Here is a 17,250-nt window from a genome sequence, read left to right as displayed (position 1 = left end):
CAAATTTTGTTTGATTTCTTTTATAAATTTGTAAATAAGATCCATATTAAACACACTTGTTTGTTTGTTTACATATTATGTTTGTAGCAGACAGCGTTTTTATAAAAATAAAGGGTGACCCAGTGAAAATGACCGCATTTATTTCTTTAATAACAACAAAAGTATTATAGATATAAAAGTAACAAAAAAATATTTGAAAAGTAGAAACATGGGAGATTATTTGTGGAATATTACATCCTTCAAATGATGACCGTTCTGGGCTTTACATTCTTCCAATCGTTTAACGAAGTTTTTGAATACTTTCTTCAGCATGGAAGCCGAAATTTTTGCGAATTCGGCTCTAATCCTCGATTTTAAATCCTCTAGATCACGGGGCTTGGTTTCATAAACACGACTTTTCAAATACCCCCACAGAAAAAAATCTGGAACCGTCAAATCTGGCGAGCGAGGCGCCCAAGCGAAATCTGAAGAACGTGACAATAAACGAATTCCAAACGTTTCTTTCAACAACGCAAGTGTAAGAGCGGCGGTGTGACAAGTTGCTCCGTCTTGCTGGAACCAGGTTCGATTCAAACGACGTTTGTGGCGGAGTTGGGGGATGAGGAACAAGTTTAACATCTCCCTGTACCTCTCTCCATTGACGATTCCGTCGAAAAAATACGATCCGATAATTCCCCACGACGCTACACCGGCCCATACTGTAACTCGTTGGCTATGTAACGGTTTTTCCGGAATGAATTGGGGATTACCACTTGCCCAGTACCGAAAGTTTTGTTTATTTACCGATCCAGAGAGTTCGAAATGAGCTTCACCGCTCATTATTTAAATCAATCTCACCATCGTCCAATTTCTTTAACATGTTTTCGGCGAAAAGTAATCTCTGTCGGTAATCAGTTTCTTTCAACTCTTGAGTGATCATCAACTTATATGGATGGTGGTTCAAGTCTGAGGTTAGAATTCGACGCACAGATTCCCTTGATAACTTTAAAGAAGCTGCGTGACGGCGAGCGGAACGAGTTGGACTAATTTTTATTGCTTGGCAAACTTTTCCGATGTTTTCCGGTGTACGAACTGTTCTTTTGGCACCTGGATGAATCTTATCAGTCGTCTTGCCACTTTCACGGAAGTTTTCAACCCACCTGAGGATCGATTTTCGCGTAGGAACAGATTCATTACTTTTAACTTTGAACTGTTTACGAAACGCTCTATGAACTTTCACAACCGATTTATCTCGAAAATATGCTTCTACACAAAATGCTCGTTCTTTTGCAGTGTAACGTTCCATGATTACTAAAATGTTGATAACAGGAATCTCCCAGGTCTCTACTAACCATAGAGCGCGCGTTCGTCCCTGTAGCAGTGTTACCACCACAGTTATTCAAAAAAGAAATGTGGTCATTTTCACTGGGTCACCCTATTATACGTTTTTCTGTGTTTCGAGAACAAAACAGTGGATGGAACTTTCAAGATTTCAATTAAACAGATGCTTGATGGCTTAAAATCATTGATAGATAGGTAATTTATGTTGGTCAATTATCGTAGAATTCTTGATGAAATAATTACAGAAAAATAGCCCGCAATAAAATACCGACATATTTTCCTAACTTTGCGCAAGTTAAAATGATTTCTGAGATACGTAGATCTTAAAAAAATGAGGTTGTTCAGAGATCAAGAAGTAAGGGCTAAGTGTAATAACAATTAATAATTAGTTGTGCACAAATGTTAGCGATTGGCTTAAATATATAGTACTTCAGCAACACTAGTCTCTGGTACACTAGCGCACCCTAGTTGGTAAATAAAAGATAATGACAGTTAATTACGGTGATAAATGAGCGAACAGCTAGCGGTTAACAAGCGCACCAACTAACTTAGTCACACATCCTCATCTTAACTATTGCATCGATTTCTATTTATTTTTTTTTTTTTTTATTCTTCAACTTCTTTAAATGTCAACATCAACATTAGGGAGGAAAAAAAGAAGAAGTAGAAAACGTCACTAACATTTTTATATTTATTTATCTCCTTTAGAACAGGAAGAGAACATGTTACTAAGAGACGACAGACAGTAAAGTTATGGGGCTGTAGGTGTTTTGATTATTCTCTTTGGAAATACTATGTTCGCCTGATAATGGCGCAACTGGAATAGTAAAATAGAATAAATTAAGAATAAAACTGTAGCTCCTTTACGTATTTTAAAAAATAGCTGAGATAAAAATGGATACCTAACCTAAACCAAAAAAATAACTAATATAATAATTTTAGTTAGACTGAATAAAATTAAAGGAATGTTCGTTTGTTCTACTTCGAAAATTAGAGCTCCCACGTGAGAAACTCGCCTGATATTCTCTTACGTAATAAATTATTTGTTGAAAGTAATTAGTACGAAAAATAAAATTTATTCACTAAAGTGAAACTTTAAATCTGTAATTTTACTTAACCATTTAAACAACAACAAGAACTAGAAAAAGAAGAACAAGAACTATTTTTGGAAATGTCGTTTTTGCACATTTTTGACATCGCTTTTCTCGAAGACAAATTAATCTATTCTGTTACGAAAAAATTAAAGATATAAAGAGGATTTTCCCTATATTATAAAGAAAATTTGGGATTTTATCTTCTATAGAAAAAAAGGGGGAAAAAAAATCGTCAAAGTTGAGTATTTTTTCAAAGTTACGCATTTTCTGGGCACTTTTTGACGATCAACCCTTATACAACTGCCCTACCGGACTGTTTTAATATCGATTAATAATACATAGGGTGATGAGACTGTTCATTAAATGACACATTAGAAGCTAAACATAATACAACTTTGATTTAAAATAGAAGTTATAATTCACTATGTGAGCAAAGTTAAAGAACTTTAGAGCTGCGCTTTTACCCTTCAGAAAACCAAAGTGCCTCTCTGGTGATCATTATCTAAAAGCCTTTATTACGGAGTTTCAAAATGATACCGTCTGGAAATATCAAATTTTTAAGGACTTGGGCACACAGAAAGCGATCTGTCGTGGCGGGCAACGATCTCCGACCGAGGCGGTCAGGCGGTCTAGTTGTATTACACAATGTTTTGCCTCATCTCTGTCAAACAGATCGCGGTCTACCACTGCGGTCTAGTCTTTGTCACGACGACAAGCGATGTGGAAGTACAAAATTACAGATTTCAACGTGACCTCCTTGCCACCTAGTAAGTACGAAAAAAAGATTCCAAAGTTAAGAATCTCTATTACTCATTTTTTATTTCATACTCGCGACAGACGAAAATACTAGAAGAACCTATCTTCAAGTGACTCCAGTTCAACACATAAGCGGTGGTGTTCCCCTAATTGTTCTCTCTTCTTATCGATTTCATGCACCCAACTTCGTCTTTTCTTCTTTTTGCTTTGCAAAGCTAATAGCAGAAGGAGTTGCTCTTCATCCGAGTTCATTCTCAATACATAAAAATTAAAACAAAGAACAAGAAAACGCACTACCACTTCTCAAGAAGAAAGCTGCCAAACTGTGGACCGCTCTAACAAAAGAATTGCGTCCTGTGTGACGTTCCCACATCGCAGACCACCGCGACCGACCGCTGGATCGCTGTCCGCCGCTACAGACCGCTTTCTGTGTGCCCAAGGCCTAACTTAATGCAATGCTTCGATTTTTGAATTATGCTATTCTCATACCAAAATTGGTAAACACCAATTTTTGTTTTTCGAACCTCGGGGACCTCAAAATTGAGGTGAAAATTCAAAACAGAAAAATCTGCACGATTTTACTAATAAATTAAAACAAATTAAATCAAAATTCCGAATATTTTTGGTATTAATTATTCTTAATTTTTTTTTCGATTTAAATGAAATAAATATTTAGAATTTATAATGCATTAAGAACTTAAATTTCTACTTTTAAAAAATGGGGCATTTTCGAAGGTTTTGGATGTTTTCCTTCTCGTCGATTCGGTTGTTATCAACAAGGCTTCAATTTTATTATTGTCTTTTTTCCTGGATTTTTTTTTTTAAGTAAAAATGCCAATTCTATCAATTCTAAACAGTTCAAATATTCAGGAAGGTTCCACCCATTAAATCAACAAAGTAAAAGAGAACAGAATTTCAAATATCTGTTCAAGGAAACTTCTTTATCGACAGTTCTTTCCTTTTTGAGGAATTTAACTGATAATTTCTATTCTTTTATGTCCAGCACGCAGAATATAGAAATAACAGAAGCTCATAGGGGAGTTAACTATTGTTGGGCGAGATCTATTGATCGAAGAAATTGCAGTAGCCACCCTCCATAAAGGAGTCATAAAGGGGAGTCCCAGAGGTTGATGTTAAGTTGCCAAAATCCAATTTATGTTTTCTAAAGTCTATTCCCCTTAATTGTTTCAACTTATTGTAAAGATATTTGAAGACACCTTAGATTATTGAACGGTAGGTCATTAAACCTAATCATAATGAATATTAATGTTTTGATTAATACTAATCACGTTTAGCGAGGTCGTCACACTTATGTAGATTAAGATATTCTATTGATTTTATTAATTTCAAATTAAGTTAAAATTTATTTACTTTGACTAATGTGCAGAATTATGAACGCATTTTTTAAACAAAGCTTCTTTACTTATAATATTAAATCTTTAGAAGAATATTAAGGTATTTAACTTCAATCAACAATCGAAGTAATAGAAGAATTTCCTAACTTTATAAATTTCGAGTTCGCTTAATTAAGATAACAATGAAAGACACTGTGTGCGCAGTGCGTATTAAAGGTTGTCTTTCATCGGAATTTAACAGCACTAAAGGTCTAAGGCAAGGAGATGCTCTATCCTGCCTACTGTTTAATCTTATTTTGGAATATGTAATGCGTGAGGCAGAAATCTCGCTATCCGGCAGTATATTCCACAATTACCAGGTTTTAGCCTACGCAGTTAACGTGAACATAATTGGAAGATCCTTCCAAGATATGGAAAGGGCCTTCCTTAATCTGGTTAGAGTGATTGGAAAAGTGGGACCGCAAATAAATGCTGCCAAGACCAAATATCTAAGAGCCGAAGGACCTGTAGATCATCCCGCGCACGTAACACTTGGCAATTATATGATTGAACAAGTTGATTCATTCATATACCTCGGAACCTTAATCTCTACGGATAACGATGTATCCCTAGAAATAAAAAGAAGGAGTATGTTGGCCAATAGGTGCTATTATGGACTGAATAAGCATATGAGAAGCAACCTAATATCAAAAAAAACAAAAGTTCTTCTCTATAAGACCCTGATCCGTCCTGTATTAACATATGGCTCCGAAGCTTGGGGAAAAAAAGCTGGGGGGGATGCTACAAGTTTTCGAGAGAAAAGTTCTTCGACGAATTTTTGGCCCTATTAAAGAGGGCGCGATTTGGAGAAGAAGGAAGAATCGGGAACTGCAGCATCTATTCCAGGAAGCAGACATCGAAAAGGTAATTAGGCTTGGCAGGCTCAGATGGGCAGGCCATGTGGCAAGGATGTCTGATTTGAAAACACAGAGTCAGGAGGGTGGGCAGGCCTAAATTGAGATGGAATGATGGGGTATGCGTGGATGCCAGAGACCTGCTTGGAGTGAGGAATTGGAAGGTTGCTACAATGGATAGGGAGGGCTGGCGGAAGCGGATTGAGGAGGCCAAGGCTCAGTAATGGGCTGTAACGCCAGTTGTAGTAGTACGAGGATCGTTTGAAAAGTCCGTGCAAAAATAAAAACTACTTAATTTTTGGGGGTAAACCTTTTTTATTTTTCAACATAGTCTCCTTTTAGGCTTATACACTTCGTCCAACGCTGCTCTAGTTTGTTGATCCCTTCCGAATAATAGGATTTGTCCAAGTCTGAAAAATAGCCATTCGTTTCTGCAATCACCTCCTCGTTTGAATAAAATCTTTTTCCCGCCAGCCATTTCTTCATATTGGGGAACAAATAGTAGTCCGAGGGAGCCACGTCTGGAGAATAGGGGGGATGTGAAACGAGTTGGAACCCTATTTCCATTAATTTTGCGACCACAACTGCTGAGGTGTGAGCTGGTGCGTTGTCGTGATGGAAAAGGACTTTTTTGTGGGCCAATCGTGGGCGTTTTTCTTGCAGCTCGGTTTTTAAACGGTCCAATAACGATGAATAATATGCACCTAAAATAGTTTTACCCTTTTCCAGATAGTCGATGAGGATTATTCCTTGCGAATCCCAAAAGACAGTCGCCATAATCTTTCCGGCCGAAGGAACGGTCTTCGTCTTATTTGGCGCAGATTCCCCCTTGGTAACCCATTGTTTAGATTGTTCTTTGGTCTCAGGAGTGTAGTGATGTATCCATGTTTCATCCACAGTGACGAAACGACGCTTAAAGTCCTGCGGATTCTTCTGGAACAGCTGCAAACCGTCCTTGCAACACTTCACACGATTTCGTTTTTGGTCAAGTGTGAGTAATCGCGGCACCCATCTTGCGGATAGCTTTGTCATGTCCAAATGTTGATGCAAAATATTATGTACCCGTTCATTCAAAATTCCCACAGCACTAGCAATCTCACGCACCTTCACTCTTCTGTCATCCATCACCAAATCATGGATTTTATCAATGATTTCTGGAGTAGTAACCTCAACAGGGCGTCCAGAACGTTCAGCGTCACTTGTGCCCATATGGCCACTCCGAAAATTTTGAAACCACTTATAAACTGTTCTAATCGAAGGTGCAGAGTCACCATAATGTTTATCAAGCTTCTCTTTAGTCTCCTCAGGCGTTTTGCCTTTCATAAAATAGTGTTTAATCAACACACGAAATTCTTTTTCGTCCATTTTTTGAAAATCACTCGACTTCCTCGATTCAAACGAATGCCAAACACAAAGAAATAGACCGATCTGGCTGAAACTTGGTGTGTGTTCTTCCAAGAGATGCTACTAAACTAAACATAACCTCGATACGCGCCAGTGGTGCTATCTCTCTGACTTTGCACGGACTTTTCAAACGACCCTCGTAGTATAAATTTCCACGTACTTTAACCTAGAATTTTATTATAATGTTTTGAGAGCTTCCAAAATTAATATGAGAATCTCATTTCCCAATAATCTATTTCTAAAAACTCTAAATTTAGGAAACTAAATTCTGAATTTTTATAAATACAGTAAGCAAATATTTTAATCGCTTTAAATAATATTGATTATAATAATACGGGTATATGATACAACATATGATATATTGTATGTAAAAATTATTGAAGCTAGGGGTTTTTGTTTTATATAGCGTTGTTTTTTTGACTGCCTTTACCTTTAATAAATAAGAATTTATTATTTATCTTTATTTATCTTTGTAAATCGTCCAATACCTAACTGTAAAAGTTATAGCAACATAATTCCTTATTTATTATTATACGTCACTTTAAAGGATAATCTATCGCAAACCTTTCTGAAATATTTGAAAGCCTTATCTTACAGGAACCAAAAATAATACTATACAAAAGTCTGCCTGAGAAACGTTACAGTTAACACCATCTACTTGCCTGCATTTCAGCTAGTTATACATTAACACGATGAATGAAAGAAAAAACAAGATTGTATTAGAATATTTAGAAATTAAAAAGTGATTTAAAAGGTGTAATAAAAGCTTCTAACCCCCTAAATAGGCTATCCTGACAAGAATTAGTAGCCAATCCGAGTATCTGTTTCATCTGGGTATCTGGACATTCGGGACCCAGAAGCAATAAAACTTCTGGTTTGAAAGAGATCCTATGAAGCATTCACGTGACCTGATACCATTTAAATATTTACAATAAAACTCGCAAGTATCAAGATCAGATGTAGGAGAAAGAGATTTCACTGTTACCTATTCGCCTACAAACCAATTGGCTCCTACATTCTTAGCAAATCCATCCATCGAAGCCTGGACAATAGATACTCTGGTGAAGGTTTGTGTTTTTTTTCCCCCCTTTCGAAAGAAAAAAAACACAGTTCTTGCACATATTGTGATAATGCAAACAGTTTGTGCTGTTCGGAGAAGATAAAAACTTTGTCTTTAAACTTAACCTAGAAGCTCGCTCCTTCTTCTAAGGTTTCCAATCTAATTTTAAACTGTCCAGTAGAGCTGTTCTATAAGAGTTGATCCTCCGCCAACTGCACGAAAAAGCATTTAATGTTTAAGAACACCCAGAATTAGAGGAGATGTTTTAAATGAGTGCCGTAATAGTAAACTCTCCGAGTCCACAGCGCGTGGTATTTCATAGAATCTCTCCTACTAAACCCTAAACTCCTGGTAAACCTAAAAGAAAACCCAAATTGTAGGAAAACTAGGTTTTTCTAAGCGTGTCACTAGTGAAAAGAAAACACCCAAAAAGCAACATTTTAATTTATCCTTTATTAAATTTAATAAATAATTATTACTATAAATTGCTTTGAAATAAACTTTAAAGTTCGAAAAATACGAGTCGTAAATCAAGTAAAGAAAATATTTCTAACAAATGATTTAATAATGCATAATGAACAACCTTTATATCAATTACTAGCCTCTTAAAGAATGTCATTGTACTTTAAGAAAGAATATCTTTTTATTCGATCTTTACTCCTTAGAAAATGAAGTTACAACTTAACGAGAAAGAAAACCTTCTATTATAATACACATACATTATTTATAAGGTCAGTTATTTGGCTACTGCAGCGCTTATAACGGTAAAAACAACATTAATCAATGGAAAAAAATAAAAAACATTTTATTACTTTTATAGATAAAAGAAAATATTTTCATGTGATATAATATAATAACAAGTAACGGAATTATCTGTAAACAAACACCAGAGTATGGGAGATACGAATGCTTGTACTTACGTATTTATCAAAAAAGAAAAGAAAGATTACATAATACATTTTATACTAACGTGGAGTATGACAGTACTCGAGTATGTAAGTGATATAAAAATATGTTTATTCCTGTTTAAGGAGGAAAAATTTAAAAACACGTACATTGTATAGAAGAAATGGTAGTGCCTATTATTATTATTTTAATCTGAATTGTTTTTAAAATCATTTCGAAATAATTATTTAATATTTGCTTTGTTAATGAAAGAAAAATTGACCTGTTTTACGAGGGTCGTTTGAAAAGTCCGTGCAAAAATAAAAACTACTTAATTTTTGGGGGTAAACCTTTTTTATTTTTCAACATAGTCTCCTTTTAGGCTTATACACTTCGTCCAACGCCGCTCTAGTTTGTTGATCCCTTCCGAATAATAGAATTTGTCCAAGTCTGAAAAATAGCCATTCGTTTCTGCAATCACCTCCTCGTTTGAATAAAATCTTTTTCCCGCCAGCCATTTCTTCATATTGGGGAACGAATAGTAGTCCGAGGGAGCCAAGTCTGGAGAATAGGGGGATGTGAAACGAGTTGGAACCCTATTTCCATTAATTTTGCGACCACAACTGCTGAGGTGTGAGCTGGTGCGTTGTCGTGATGGAAAAGGACTTCTTTGTGGGCCAATCGTGGGCGTTTTTCTTGCAGCTCGGTTTTCAAACGGTCCAATAACGATGAATAATATGCACCTGTAATAGTTTTACCCTTTTCCAGATAGTCGATGAGGATTATTCCTTGCGAATCCCAAAAGACAGTCGCCATAATCTTTCCGGCCGAAAGAACGGTCTTCGCCTTTTTTGGCGCAGATTCCCCCTTGGTAACCCATTGTTTAGATTGTTCTTTGGTCTCAGGAGTGTAGTGATTTATCCATGTTTCATCCACAGTGACGAAACGACTTCTTCTGGAACAGCTGCAAACCGTCCTTGCAACACTTCACACGATTTCGTTTTTGGTCAAGCGTGAACAATCGCGGCACCCATCTTGCGGATAGCTTTGTCATGTCCAAATGTTGATGCAAAATATTATGTAGCCGTTCATTCGAGATGCCCAAGCACTAACAATCTCACGCACCTTCACTCTTCTGTCATCCATCACCATATCATGGATTTTATCAATGATTTCTGGAGTAGTAACCTCAACAGGGCGTCCAGAACGTTCAGCGTCACTTGTGCCCATATGGCCACTACGAAAATTTTGAAACCACTTATAAACTGTTCTAATCGAAGGTGCAGAGTCACCATAATGTTTATCAAGCTTCTCTTTAGTCTCCTCAGGCGTTTTGCCTTTCATAAAGTAGTGTTTAATCAACATACGAAATTCTTTTTCGTCCATTTTTTGAAAATCACTCGACTTCCTCGAATCAAACGAATGCCAAACACAAAGAAATAGACCGATCTGGCTGAAACTTGGTGTGTGTTCTTCCAAGAGATGCTACTAACTAAACATAACCTCGATGCGCCAGTGGTGCTATCTCTCTGACTTTGCACGGACTTTTCAAACGACCCTTGTATTACAGCTCATTGCCCGGTGTTCTCTCGTTACAGATAACACAGTCTAGGACCAGGGCTTCCCAACCTTTTTCTGGTCATGGCGCAGTAGTCAGAAGATACCAAACAGTAAACGGCACACTGGAGCTGAAATACTTCCATTTCATTTTAAAATGGCGTATTATGTTCAACTAGTGCTGTAATAACAACACTATTACAATCCTACAAAAATACAAGTTTTTGTAGGGCGCCACGGTAGCCGAGCGGTTAGTGGCGAGACCTACGAAGCTAATATGTATTGTGGTACTGGGTTCGATCCCTGATCTAGGCCTTGGATTTTATTTAATGGTTAATAAAAGAAATTTAAAGTATGTTTGCTAGTCGCCTCCGTCCACGACACCTAATTGGTAGTTGGACGTAAAGCCCCGCCTGAAAAAATAGGCGATTACTTTACAAGTTTTCGTGGCAGGCTGTAACATTAATAACAAACCTAATCATTCACCCGTCTATACCGTTCTCTGTCAATACAATTAACAACATGTATACAGTAGCAATGAATCTTATGACAAAGAAATTCTTTATTTTAATGCCCATTATTGATGCCAAGAAGTGCCTGTAATTCATGTAAAAATTGTAAATCCGTAACTAAAAGAAAGTGATTAAAAGCCCCTCTAAATGAGATTAAAGTTACAAAAACTAAACAGCCAATAAAGAAGAACGAAAGCTATGAGATATTTAACTAATTATCCATCTTGAATCCTCTTGAAGCAAGTTAACTCCAGTCTACCAGTGGTCAAGCTAGATAATGACCAAACTGCATTGCTTTAATTTTTATATTTGACTAGCCTAGGGATGGCGAACGTTTTTGAGACGTGAGTCAAATTTTGTTCATTTTTTATTTCAGTACTAGCTCTTGGGTCATTAATGCCCATTTGGCACAAGAGTTATGTTTAAAAATTTGTAAACTGAATATTTTCAAAAATCTAAACATCTTTAAAATTCAGTTGGCCTAACTGGGTAAAACGGGACGAAACAAGTGGCTATGGAAGTCTCTCTTTTTACAAACATAACTGAACAAAACCTTACAAAAGTGTGTTTTATCTGAAGAAAAATCTAAATATGGTTATTTGCTTTGGGTTGTCGATTTTTTTAAACAAACAAAATATGAGTAAAATTATACATTTTATTTCGATATTTTGTAAACACTTTTGCTTTATTTCAAATACTACAAAAGCATTTGTCGTCATTCGCGTTTTAGAACTGTAATGATCAAACTAAAGGTTATAGATAGCATTTAAATTGCTTTTGTGTCAATGCGTGATTGAAAAAAATACAGATAGAATATAAATTATCCACACAATTAGAAAATCTAAATCAATCCGCGTAAACAAACAAATAGTTGCCTAGCAATTGTAGGTCAGTGAAAAAGCTTACGCGGGTCCGTGTCTGACCCGTGGGTCATAGGTTCGCCATCTAGACTGGACTAGCATATTTTTGACTATTTTTTACCACGGCACACTTCTACTACCGCGACGCATAGGTTAGTCGAGAGCTGGAATTGTGTTTGAAAACGTTTCGGGCGAATATCAGATTTTGAAGCGCCTTACATTAAAGATATTTAAATAAATAACATTTATTTCAGCTTCTCTTATTAATTTAATTAACAAAATAATGGCCACAAAATTATTATTTTTTCCGCGTCAGATCTTGTTTATTAAATTAATTCCACATTATAGATTGCCGTTATAAGCCTAAACACCATATCCAAAAAAAAAACAAAAAGTTGACCTTATGTAAATGTTTGGTAGTGTGTGTAATGGGGCTGTTTGAAGGTCAGCGCTAAAAAGTACGTAAAAGGTATAATCAGTGGGGTGAAAATTTGAATATAAGCAAAAAAAATTGGGGGAAAACAGCGTTGCTCAAGGTGAGTTTTCCGGGTCACAATGACATCAAAATGTCGTGAGTCAGAACTCGTAAGACTGGCAGGAAGAACAAGGATATCAGTTGCTTGTAACTGTGCAGAAGAAATGTTTTAAAGTTAGAGGCAGAATAAGTAAATCATTCCAAATAAATAGTACATGGAATCATATAAAGTCGAGCCTCCCATAAAGGACACTCTCACTAGCGGCCACCTCTATTTACGGATAGTTTTTGGATTTCCCCGTTCTACCCCAATACACTTTCTATATAAAAGAACCTCCGTCTAACGGACACTCTACATAGCGACCGCGGATATTGTTTTTGGGGAACGGATTATATGTTTCACCTCCCGCCAAGACCAACTTATTATTAAAAGTTCGTTCAAAATAATTATCCCCTCTCATTGTTTTTTCTGGGTTTTTCCTAAAGTTTCCTATATAAGCTCCATACATCTTGTACCATTTTAATCATTTTTCAATATTACTTTGGACGAACAATATTATTTTTGCCGATATGTATCACAAACGAAAGTGGTTAACTCTAGAAGAGAAAATAAATATGTTGGAAGATTTTGCAAAAACCAAATCGAGCCATCGTCAACTTGCCGAATGGTTTGTTCTATTTTTCTAATAATAGATGATAGTATGATGATAATTTTACCATAAATTATTATTGTTACGAATAAATGTTATGATTATTATAAAAATTATTAATTAAGTCAATAATATGTATTTTTTGATACATTTTTTGGATAATTAAGAAAAATTTAATGCATATCATATAGCTAAATAATTATGCAATTATGTACGTTTTGAAATCTATTAAATAGATGTTTGGAAAAAAAAACCATATTTGTTCATTATGAAACTTGCCTACCTCCTTCTAACGACCACCTCCAAACAGCGGCCACTTTGCTTTCCCCCGCCAGTGCCCGTTATTGAGAGGTTCGACTGTACTGCACAACATCCAAAAGCGAAAAATTATTGTATAAGCTTTACCAAGTCAAAACAACGTAGAGCGATTAATAAAACCAAAGATTTTTTTTTTTTTAAATATACCCAAAAACTAAAATACGAAAAAGGGAATGGTAACTAATATAGCGTAATAAATAATTCATCAAAAGAAAGAAACTCTATACGCACCATCAGTACACGAAAGAAACACAGATACAGCTCATTTCCTGTTTCGTAATAAAGCCTCTCCCCCACATACACACACACACACACATAGTACCGCCAAAAAGAGGAGAAGAAGGGAGGGGATGTAGAAATGAGCGCGCTATAAATCTATGCAATAGTCGAGGTCGATGAAATGGCTATTTCTGTTCAACTGGTTATGTTTTTTATTGCATTTCTACTTTTTAAATGTAAAATTGATTTCCTAAGCTTTTATTCTGATCATGCTAATTTTCTTCAATTAAATTTGAATAAGAAAATAATAGTTACTGCAAAAATTAGTAGCTTTGTTAACAATGTAGGCAAGCTGACATTAATTAATTGTTGTAATTAAAGAAATTATACAAACAATTTTACGTTAATTTCTTTTCTATGAAAGCCAGTGATTAATTGTCTAGATTTAAATTTCAAATCTTGACATGGAATCCCCCATACTAGACTGAAAAGACAAGGAACTAACCCAATGCTACAAAACTTCTCGCCAGACTACTTGACAAACGATCTAAACTCAACCTACAAAACAAAAGACTCTTATATCTAATGAATATATAGTTTTCGTGACCGCAAATTGTTAAACTTAAGATGGAAGATTTGCGAGGAATCGGTCAAGTAAAACAACTCGTCTTTTTGCCAACGTTTCGACAAATATATTGTCCTCTTCAGGGCCTGAATATTACAAATACAAACAATTTACAGAGTCAGTAGCATAGAAAATCAATAAAAATCAGTAATACAAAAATAATCAGTAAAATACAATAAATTCTTTATAATTATTGAAACTTACGTGGCTATGCAGGTTGGTCGAGTTACAGAAACTAAGAGCCAGAAATGGAGAAGCAGGTATAGGTATATCTCCATTTCTGGCTCTTAGTTTCTGTAACTCGACCAACCTGCATAGCCACGTAAGTTTCAATAATTATAAAGAATTTATTGTATTTCACTGATTATTTTTGTATTACTGATTTTTACTGATTTTCTATGCTACTGACTCTGTAAATTGTTTGTATTTGTAACATCCAAGCCCTGAAGAAGACAATATATTTGTCGAAACGTTGGCAAAGAGACGAGTTGTTTTACTTGACCGATTCCTCGCAAATCTTCCATCCTAAACTTATATCTACTGTTACTGCGACCTATTTGGTCATACGGCATCGAAGTATGGGGATCGACTAAACGTTCCAATTCTTTACGCATCCTGACTTTACAGTCCAAAAATACTACGAAAACTACTTAACGCTCCATTCTACATTTCTAACCTCACCAATCATACTGACCTCAACATCACTAAAACTCGTTTCTTAAAATTTCATTCCTTTACAGCAGCTCATCCTAATCCTTTAACTGAACACTTATCTTCTTCCAAGGTAATCCTCCAAGGAGATTGAAGAGAAGATGGCCCCGCGACCTACTCTCCTCATAACAGTATAGTGCATCTATTCACGTTAATGGAGTGTCGCCACTGGGTGCCTTCTCCAATCTACATTCAAGACATTACATAACATCACATTTGCTTGTTGCAAAAAAAAATTCAAATCAGCTAAACATCGTATTGAAGCGGGTGTTCCTCAAGGAAGCATCTTAGGACCTATCCTATATGTTATATACACAGCAGACATACCAATCCATCCTGAAACTGTCCTTCTAACTTATGCCGATGATACAGCTATACTTTCTCCTCATATTGATCCGGTTACAAACAGAAACCTTCAAACTCATCTCTTTTCTCTTGAGCAATGGTTTAAAAAAAATGGAAAATCAAGTTAAATGAAAACGAAATCCCAAAACATTACTTTCACTCTCCGTCGCATCACTTTTCCTCCGGATCTTCTATGACTCAATTCCAATTCCTCCTGCCAATGTTGTCCCGTTATCTTGGGCTGTATTTAGACAAAAGACTGGACCTGGAACCCGCACACACGGCTTACACGAACTGAAGTTAACAGGCGTTATCAACTACTTAAAAGACTACTAGACCAACGTTCAAAACTTTCACTTAATAACAAACGACTGATTTACAATTCTATACAAAAACCCGTCTGGACGTACGGTATTGAACTGTGGGGTTCAACGAAACGCTCCAATCTTCAAACTAATTCAATCTCTTCAGTCTAAAATTCTCCGCACTATCATTAACGGCTCCATTTTACCTTTCAAATCTAACTATCCACACAGACTTGGAAATTCCGTTTGTAAGTCCAGGTTGCACGAACTCGCTATAAAAGTTTTCTTCAGAACTTGCACTCTCATTCCAATCCTCTTGTCCGCCATTTATCATCTCATCACCATCCAGATCCAGGCCTGTGGCCTCGCGATTTTCTCTCTTCTGAAGAGAGTAGCTAATCCTAGAGACGGCTTAGGGAGTGTTATCACTGGGTAACTTCTCCCCTCAATTAGTGGAGTTTGTAGTGGTGTCAGTTATTGTCATTGTTACTTATAGCGTATCTAGCGCTGGTGTAACTTAACTAATAAATTTTATAAAAATATATTTTAGTTTATAAAAATAAATAAATAATCCGTAATATATTAGTTGAAGTGAAATACAATAAAATTTGCAATTCTAAATTAACTTAATATATTCCAAGAGAAAATGAAATATTTACTTAAAATAAAGTTCAATTAACTGCAGAGCTAATTATGTCGAATAAAACGACTCAGTTACAGTCGAAACTTAAGTATAAAGTATCTGTTTCATGAATAGTTTGTTGTTGAGCTATTCTGTTTACACAATTTGTAAACATCAACAAATGGATGCTTTTCTTTTACTTTGTAAAAGAAAAACTAGAAATAATTTACAATAAAAGAAATTAGACGATAAAACCTACGAATTCGTCTCATTGCAATTTATAAATAACTTTTAGCTTCTATCTGAAAACAAATTTGAAGAGCGAAATTACATTGCAACACCCACGCCCCATGCACTTGAAATCTAACGTCATAGGATTCCCCAGAATTCAGAACTACCCACTTGCAATCTTTTTTAATAATAAATCTTAAAATAGAATTGCAATACGAGGGTCGTTTGAAAAGTCCGTGCAAAGTCAGAGAGATAGCACCACTGGCGCGTATCGAGGTTATGTTTAGTTAGTAGCATCTCTTGGAAGAACACACACCAAGTTTCAGCCAGATCGGTCTATTTCTTTGTGTTTGGCATTCCTTTGAATCGAGGAAGTCGAGTGATTTTCAAAAAATGGACGAAAAAGTATTTCGTGTGTTGATTAAACACTACTTTATGAAAGGCAAAACGCCTCAGGAGACTAAAGAGAAGCTTGATAAACATTATGGTGACTCTGCACCTTCGATTAGAACAGTTTATAAGTGGTTTCAAAATTTTCGGAGTGGTCATATGGGCACAAGTGACGCTGAACGCTCTGGACGCCCTGTTGAGGTTACTACTCCAGAAATCATTGATAAAATCCATGATATGGTGATGGATGACAGAAGAGTGAAAGTGCGTGAGATTGCTAGTGCTGTGGGCATCTCGAATGAACGGGTACATAATATTTTGCATCAACATTTGGACATGACAAAGCTATCCGCAAGATGGGTGCCGCGATTGCTCACGCTTGACCAAAAATGAACTCGTGTGAAGTGTTGCAAGGACGGTTTGCAGCTGTTCCAGAAGAATCCGCAGGACTTTAAGCGTCGTTTCGTCACTGTGGATGAAACATGGATACATCACTACACTCCTGAGACCAAAGAAAAATCTAAACAATGGGTTACCAAGGGGGAATCTGCGCCAAAAAAGGCGAAGACCGTTCCTTCGGCCGGAAAGATTATGGCGACTGTCTTTTGGGATTCGCAAGGAATAATCCTCATCGACTATCTGGAAAAGGGTAAAACTATTACA

At 36.1% G+C, this 17,250-nt stretch overlaps 1 protein-coding gene across 6 annotated transcripts in view; it reads right to left on the bottom strand.

Moving 5' to 3' along the window:
- Positions 1 to 17,250, bottom strand: part of LOC141458656 (uncharacterized) — a 567,253-nt gene that overhangs the window by 60,811 nt on the left and 489,192 nt on the right. The gene's annotated exons all lie outside the window — the stretch shown is intronic.

This window comes from Rhodnius prolixus, unplaced genomic scaffold (assembly GCF_049639745.1).
Source record: "Rhodnius prolixus isolate KJV_2025 unplaced genomic scaffold, Rpr scaffold_5, whole genome shotgun sequence".
Classification (NCBI taxonomy): domain Eukaryota; kingdom Metazoa; phylum Arthropoda; class Insecta; order Hemiptera; family Reduviidae; genus Rhodnius; species Rhodnius prolixus.
Note: the sequence above shows the minus strand (reverse complement) of the source record. Positions and strands in the feature narration are given on the sequence as shown.